Here is an 8331-nt window from a genome sequence, read left to right as displayed (position 1 = left end):
AAATCATCATTATTAGGGTGTTGGGTTGTACCCTAATATTTTCCAGTGTATCAAGAAATGAAGAGGGTGAATCCTGGGGCATGGTGTGTGTGTGTGTGTGTGTGTGTGTGTGTGTGTGTGTGTGTGTGTGTGTGTGTGTGTGTGTGTGTGTGTGTGTGTGTGTGTACTAAGGTTGTTGTTTTATGTGGTGAGCAAGTAACATGACGACCAAATGTATGTATGCTGCTAACTTAGTATGCATCTCTGAACAATGAATATGTCTGTCTATCTGTCTATCCATCTATCTATTCTTTACTAATAGGTAGATAGATAGATAGATAGAGAGAGAGATAGATAGATAGATAGATAGATAGATAGATAGATAGATAGATAGATAGACAGATGGAACATATTCATAGATTCAGGCATTCATACTAAGTTAGCAGTATGCTAACCATTGTATTCATATTTATTTATATTTGTTTACTGGAGTAGTGTACTGATCTCAATGGACCATTTTCAGGCACATATGGGATAAATACTATCAGATAAGAAATTGAACAAAACATGTATACAGATACAAGGATATACTACAAAACATACATATATTTACAGAGGCGAAAATATGCTACAACATTTAGTTCAACAAGCAGTTTACAAAGGTAAAACATGGATGGCAAAATTAAATTATGCTTAACAGAGTTTTATGGATGCATTGTAGACATAATGGCTGAGATAGCTTATGCTACAGGATAGCTTTATGTCATTATTTATAGAGGTTAAAGACATTAGAAGAGGCAAGTGAGAATAAATGCAGGAAATGATACCATGCGGAGAAGACAGAGAAATGGAGAGAGAGGCATGCACAGCAAAGAGTGTGAGGCTTAACTAATAAAGCCATAAAAGTATCCCTGAAGGTGAACTAATTGTTCAGAACATGATGGTGGGAAGCGGAGTTAACCATAGAGATACAGATAGACAGTTTGATTTATGCTGGATGGAAGTGAAATAGGCAGAAAGGGAGGAAGAACACAAGCAGAGATAGAAGACGGAAGACAAGGATGCAATGTTTACTTTGGCATAGTTAGAAGTTTGCCACCAATGAATTCTGGTTTGAACTTTAGAGATCTCATCCATTTTTCTAATGAAAGTTTGAAAGTTACTAAGATTTTACATTGTCTGGTATGTAGAATAAGGTTATTCTATAGATGAGGCAGGTGCTAAGAGGTAAATGTATCCCTGAACTGGGAATCATTAATATTTTGTCACATAGCTATATGTATGGAAATAGTTTAACTGAAGAGTTTTTCTTTTCAAGGAAAAGTATGCTACAGACAGCTGGGATATATATATATATATATATATATGTGTGTGTATATATATATATATATATATATATATATATATATATATATATATATATATATATATATATATATATATATATATATATATATTGAAAACGAACCCAAATAGAGATGTAAAGAAGGTGCTGATCCAAATATGATGATGACAATCCAATGAAATAATCCACTTCAACGAAAAACCAAGAACAGCTTCATTTGCAAACATAAGTGCTTTCACGGAGATGTGTTCCGCTTCTTCAGACGTACTACTAAACACTCATACATTTTCTCTTATATAGTACCACACAATTAATTAATCATTCAATAATTCAATAATTAACCCTCGTAATTGCAAAATTACAAAATTATAAAACAGGGTTGGTAAAAACAATACCAATGCATAGTATAAAAAAGAAGAACACTTCCCAATACATATACACATAAATATGAATATAGATAGTGAATCTTCGGTGATTATCATATAGAAAAAAAGCATAAATAAAATATTATAAAAAAGTTATAAAATATTATATTATAATATTGTAAAACACAAAATACAAAACAGGCAAGATAAAGGGAACAAAGTATAATACATATGACTAAAGTGTGATTTATAAAAATGTGTATATAACCTAAAAATATATGTATTGTATTTACTACTTAAGAGACCTTGCTTTAAGCATGGGCTTAAGAGAAACAGTCTCATTAAGCCCACTATCCTTGTGTGCAGCAAGTCTGAGAATCCACCTCACTTCAGCCTGTTCAGTCAGTTTAGTAATATCACCTAACCTAATATTGGTATTCTGTACACGTAACACTTGAAATTTAAAAACATGTTCCTTGCCCTTATGAAGAGTGTGTTTGGCTAGGGCACTATATTCATGTTGTCTGGAGAGACAATAAATGTGGTCCCTTATGCGCTCTCTAAGTGTTCTGTCCGTTTTGCCCACATAGAAACAAAAACATGTTTCACAGTGGGCCACATATACTACATTTTTAGTATTACAGTTAGATTGGCACCTAATTTCCCATAACCTACCAGTATCAGGATGTTTAAAGAATCTGGACCACATTTATTGTCTCTCCAGACAACATGAATATAGTGCCCTAGCCAAACACACTCTTCATAAGGGCAAGGAACATGTTTTTAAATTTCAAGTGTTACATGTACAGAATACCAATATTAGGTTAGGTGATATTACTAACCTGACTGAACAGGCTGAAGTGAGGTGGATTCTCAGACTTGCTGCACACAAGGATAGTGGGCTTAATGAGACTGTTTCTCTTAAGCCCATGCTTAAAGCAAGGTCTCTTAAGTAGTAAATACAATACATATATTTTTAGGTTATATACACATTTTTATAAATCACACTTTAGTCATATGTATTATACTTTGTTCCCTTTATCTTGCCTGTTTTGTATTTTGTGTTTTACAATATTATAATAAATATTTTATAACTTTTTATAATATTTTATTTATGCTTTTTTCTATATGGTAATCACCGAAGATTCACTATTATAGTCACATTTATGTGTATATGTACTGGGAAGTGTTCTTTTTTATACTATGCATTGGTATTGTTTTTACCAACCCTGTTTTATAATTTTGTAATTTTGCAATTACGAGGGTTAATTATTGAATTATTGAATGATTAATTAATTGTGTGGTACTATATAAGAGAAAATGTATGAGTGTTTAGTAGTACGTCTGAAGAAGCGGAACACATCTCCGTGAAAGCGCTTACGCTTGCAGATAAAGCTGTTCTTGGTTTTTCGTTGAAGTGGATTATTTCATTGGATTGTCATCATCATATTTGGATCAGCACCTTCTTTACATCTCTATTTGGGTTCGTTTTCAGTAAATTACTTGGGACTTGGACTGTTTTTGAGATATATATATATATATATATATATATATATATATATATATATATATATATATATATCCTTCAGAAGGGAAGGTGCAAATCACCATCTAGAGAGTATAGGTCACAGAAAATAAGGGCAAGGTTTTTAGTCTCTCAGAATGCGTGATCCTTACATTCTGGGATTTTTTTGGTTATATGATGTTGGGGTCTTTCTAGTTAGGAGAGTGGTTAGAGCTAAACATACCAAAGGGAGTTTTATTTTATCATGTAGTGAATGAGGACAGTTAAAATGAATTATGGTAACTTGCACCTGGAGAACAGTAGTGCTGAGATGGATGTGTAGACATTATTGGAGATACTGAAGTGCTTTTTCTGCTAATCTGTTAATATTGTTTATTGTTCATTTGGGGCATTTTTTTTCTGTTACTCAGAGTAGGAAACTGCGGATGTAATGGCCATTCTGCTTGCTCCAAGTTTAATTTACTATCACTTTTCTAATTGGCTGTTTCTTTTAAGTGCAGTTTTTTAAATTTGTTTTAACTGTATAGCAGGATCTGCTCCTCCCATTGACTGGGCTGCTTTCCCTTGCTATGCACTGCAACTGGATTGACTAGTTTTAATTGGATTTGAACTTGCTGCACTATGGACAGCAAAGAGGCACCTTGTGAGGTGTACACATATTTGGTTTGTATTGAAGTGCTTGTAATGTTACTATATACAACTTGGTCCTTTGCCTAGTTGCATGGTTGCTAAAGGCTGCTACCGGTGGCACAACATGGCTCTGAGGTGTGTTAAATTGCAGTCTGCTGCTGTGTTTTGTTTTTAGGAGCTTGTTGCTCCCAACTCAGCTGCACTGCCTTATGTGCTGCTGCTGTTGTTTGTTTGCTGTCTACAGGTCATTTTCATGAAGTGTTGTTGTTATAATTATTTTTTGTTACTCCTGTGCTCCCAGATATTTTTACAGCCATCATCATCAGCTAGCGATGTTTAAATTTGGTTTACCTTTGAAAGGTTAAAAATCAACCTACCATACGGCCCTTTGTGCGAACCGGAATGACGTAAATCGTCATTCCGATTTGTGCGGAAGTTCAAAAATCAGCAAATCAAAAACCAGATTCACTGATTTTTCGAACTTCAATTCAAAGACAAAGCATAATGCAGGGGGGGCTGCACCCCCCCCACACCCCTACTTTATTATTCTAACTCCAAGATTGCACTACAGTGGGGAAAGGGTCCACTTCCTGATTCCCACTATAGTGCACCTCGCACCAAAAATGCCGAATCTGCAATGGAACGTTACTGTGCATTTGCTCATTGCACATTCAATGCATTCTGTTTCTGGCTTTCCAAAAACTTGAAAAAGTCCTTTCAGACATTTGTATTTCATTCATGTGCATTACGCACATGTAAAGGTAAACCTTAAATTTCCCTCATCACTTTTAAATTTGGTTGTGTCCAATCATGTGGCAGCTGAATATCATAAACTATACACACAAATGTCTCATGGCATCTTAGCCTACTGATTCTTTGAAATGTGTTTTAGTGGCAACTGAGCCAAATGCTCTTCATTTTATTAGTAGTAACATGGTCTTAAAGTGTGCTGTATGGCACCCTAGTGAACCTGTGACTGTACTTTTGGTGTCACCTGAGTCTGCTGCTCTATAGTTTAGTGTGTGTGTGTGTGTACCTGCTTAGTCCACATCATACCTCGCAACCTCTTATAGAAAGAAATCTGGACAAAGCCACAAATAATGGGGGGGGGGGGGGGGGCACAAAGGTCCAAAATTGGGACACTTTTTATATATTGCTCTTATAAACTTAGAAAGTTGCTAGAACAGGTTTTGCATTAGCATGAATTATCTGAAGGATATTAAGTCTGAAATCAAATGTCTGCCATTATTTTCTGATTTCAGTCCTCAGTGATCTGCCACTGATTTGCCATAAAACTGCAGTTTTATGAGAAATCTTTGTATTGTATCAAACAATAGTGGTATATACCACTCTTAGATCTTACTATACTAACTGCATACTGTTCCAGTCTCTAGCTGTGTACTACTCTTAGATTACAGTACGTAATATGATTTCTTCCCTGTAGGTTCAAGTAGTTGCTGTGTCAGTGTTCATGCATCTTTACTTCATCTAGGATATCCAATCCAATGCACTCTTTATCTGCCTAACATACCTTCTCTGCTTACTGGCTAAATTAGCTCAGTGTATCATTTCTGCATTTAGTAATTCAATCCACCTGGCAAACCTGAATGTTCTCTTTACCTTTATCGCAGATTTTGCCAGACTCATTACAGTTGGTATTCTGAATCAGTATAGGAACTGCCTAAGGCTCACTGACAACATAATGCTACTGGACCAATATGACATGATTTGTGAGATGTTTATTTTTATGTATATAATTTATCGGTGACCACCTCACACAGATGGCTGGTAAGCAGCACATAAATTCCCACATATCTCCACACGATCACTCTAAAGCAATACATGCAGGGGTTGTAAACATTTAATTCTCAGCCCTATAACTTCAGCATACTTACATAACTTTTTGAGCCACCAGATTTCTGACTTCAAAATTTCCACTGCTACTAAGTCTACATGTCTAAGCAAAGTATCCTAGTTATTGGCAACTCCATTGTCACTTACACTGACTATATACACACTACCCCAAAAAGAGACATGATGACAGCTACCTATCTTTTCAAACCCAGAATCCATGATATGATGAAAACACTATGGTGCGTGTAACAGGAAAAGTATGACTATGACCTATTTGTGATTCATGTGGGTATAACTTATTTGCAGCACTCATCATTTGAAGATATGCAGACAGACATGCTGGGACTCATTATTTATGTGACAAGTGCAGGTATAACTTTGGCTCTGAACAAAATCCTAACCTTACAAAGACCGATGCCTAGATAAAATTGAGAGATAATTGGTTTTAACAATTGGCTAAATAGCTACTGTCATTCTATGGGATCCAGTATATGTTGTCTTGGGATGATACAACTGATATCTCAATATTCTTCCCATGGATAGCCTGTACCTTTCATTCTGTGGATTCTGTCCAGTGGCCAATGCACTGACTACTCACAAAGTGCCCTTTTTAGGCAAAATCTGATTTCTCAATGCTCAAACATAATATGAAGATTATCAGTAAATTCCAGTCCAGACTATGTCAAGGTTGTTCTGCTCACTGTCTGAAGTCTTAGCAAGAAATTAACAGATATCAAGGCGCTCTTGAAGACTGAACACATCCATATCTGTCTTGTAACAGAGACCATGTTTCAGCATAAAGTTGTCACTCTCTCTTTTTACCAGGTTTCAGCACCTAATCAAGCATGCTGGAAGCGGTACAGAATATCAATATTTGAAAGAGATCCAATTATTTCTATACAGATTTCCCATGACCCACAAACAGAATTTATTGTACTTCAAATTACCCTAGACAAGACATTATCAGTTCATAGCCTGTTATAGGTCACCCTCCATGTTCCACTGAGGACCACAAAAGGTTTCTAAACCTGCTTACTGAACTAACCAGAGATAATAATACATTTTTGATGGGTGATGAAAATCTATATATTACCTGGAGCATCTGTACTACAGATTGAGCATGAACAAAGACTCCTAGACTTTATAAGTCAATTAGCACTAGGATGCAGACTCTATTTAATGTATTCCTCCTTTGCAGTGGATCTATTTCCACTTCTCCTACAGTATCCTCATTTCTAGTCAACTACAACAGACACTGGTAATTTATCTTTTAAGACACTTAGAGCTACTGGAAAAAATCACCCCTGAATTTAAGGAATTTAAAAAAGACAACAGTATCAAAACTATATCATGAGGACTCTGAATTTAGCTGTAAGATTTTCAGACCCTCATAGCATCAGCTGATGATTACATTAACAAATTTCATTCTCATAAAACAAACAGTATAAACCATGTGGGCCAATCAGAAACAGATATAATAGGGAATGCTAAAATAAACAACCTTTGGGGAATATTAGCATTAATAAGTTCTATAATAAAAAAACATAAAATAACTCAGTCATCAACTTCCTTCATAGTGCAACAAACCTTGCACTCTAAGGACCACTTACTAAGTTGGCCACTGTACTTTCTCTTGACCAAGAGTATACACTCTGTATGTCAGTTACATAGTCTTCCTGGCTGACAGGACTGTTTATTCAAGAGATGTGGTCTTAGCCATAATGGTTTAAGTACTTAGCTCACAGACAAGAGGTACAGGGTTTGATTCTGACTAAGAGAAGTTGGTTAGGCTTAAAATGGTCCACAAGGACAGATAACCAAGTTCTTATTTATGAACTTAAAGCACCGCAAAATGGAATGATGTCTACAGTGTCTCTTGCATTTATTCACCCAATTATGTACTTCAACTTAACCTTTCCTTGAGACTTGTGTCATGGTGTTTGTATTAAGTACTGAGTTCTCTACCTTATGTAACTAGGTAGGTAGAAGTTCTAATCTCAATGCAAGTGTGTGTGTGTGTGCGTGTGTGTGTGTGTGTGTGTGTGTGTGTGTGTGTGTGTGTGTGTGTGTGTGTGTGTGTGTATGTGTGTTTGTGTGTGTGCGGATGCATAGTCAAATAAGCATGAGTCTATATCCTACTGTCAACAGTCCAGTCCCATGTAGAACAAATCTTTATCTGGCAGTTGGCTTAGGGGCTTGAGGCCCAGAGGTAAAAGGTTTGGTTCTCTTAGCCTCCAGGCCTGGCACCCATGTCCTTTATGGACAGTGGTAGCTTATAAATGCCTGGCACTCAATGTCCTATTTGGATACAGGACATCATTATTATTGTGGGAAAACTTGACTAGGCTTAGAAATGCCCCCCAGATCATTAGCCTAGTAACAGTCTCTGAATCTATGAATCTGTGAAAGAAAATCTGTTCTGATTTGCAGCTCTCTATAATTTTTATTATTGGGTATAAATTGATTACTCGGTGTTATGATTTGACCTTGAGTTGGGTGGGGTCACTATAGTAGAATGTATTGCTAAATATCTCCACACTATTTTCTCCTCTTTCACTCACTTTCACTCAGTCACCAACTCCTTCACAGTACAGGTATGTCATATGTTATTACATTTCTATTTATTCTAAAAT

Source organism: Protopterus annectens, chromosome 1.part0 (genome assembly GCF_019279795.1).
Source record: "Protopterus annectens isolate FY-2018-M chromosome 1.part0, PAN1.0, whole genome shotgun sequence".
NCBI classification, from domain to species: Eukaryota; Metazoa; Chordata; order Ceratodontiformes; family Protopteridae; genus Protopterus; species Protopterus annectens.
This window is presented reverse-complemented; position numbering follows the sequence as displayed.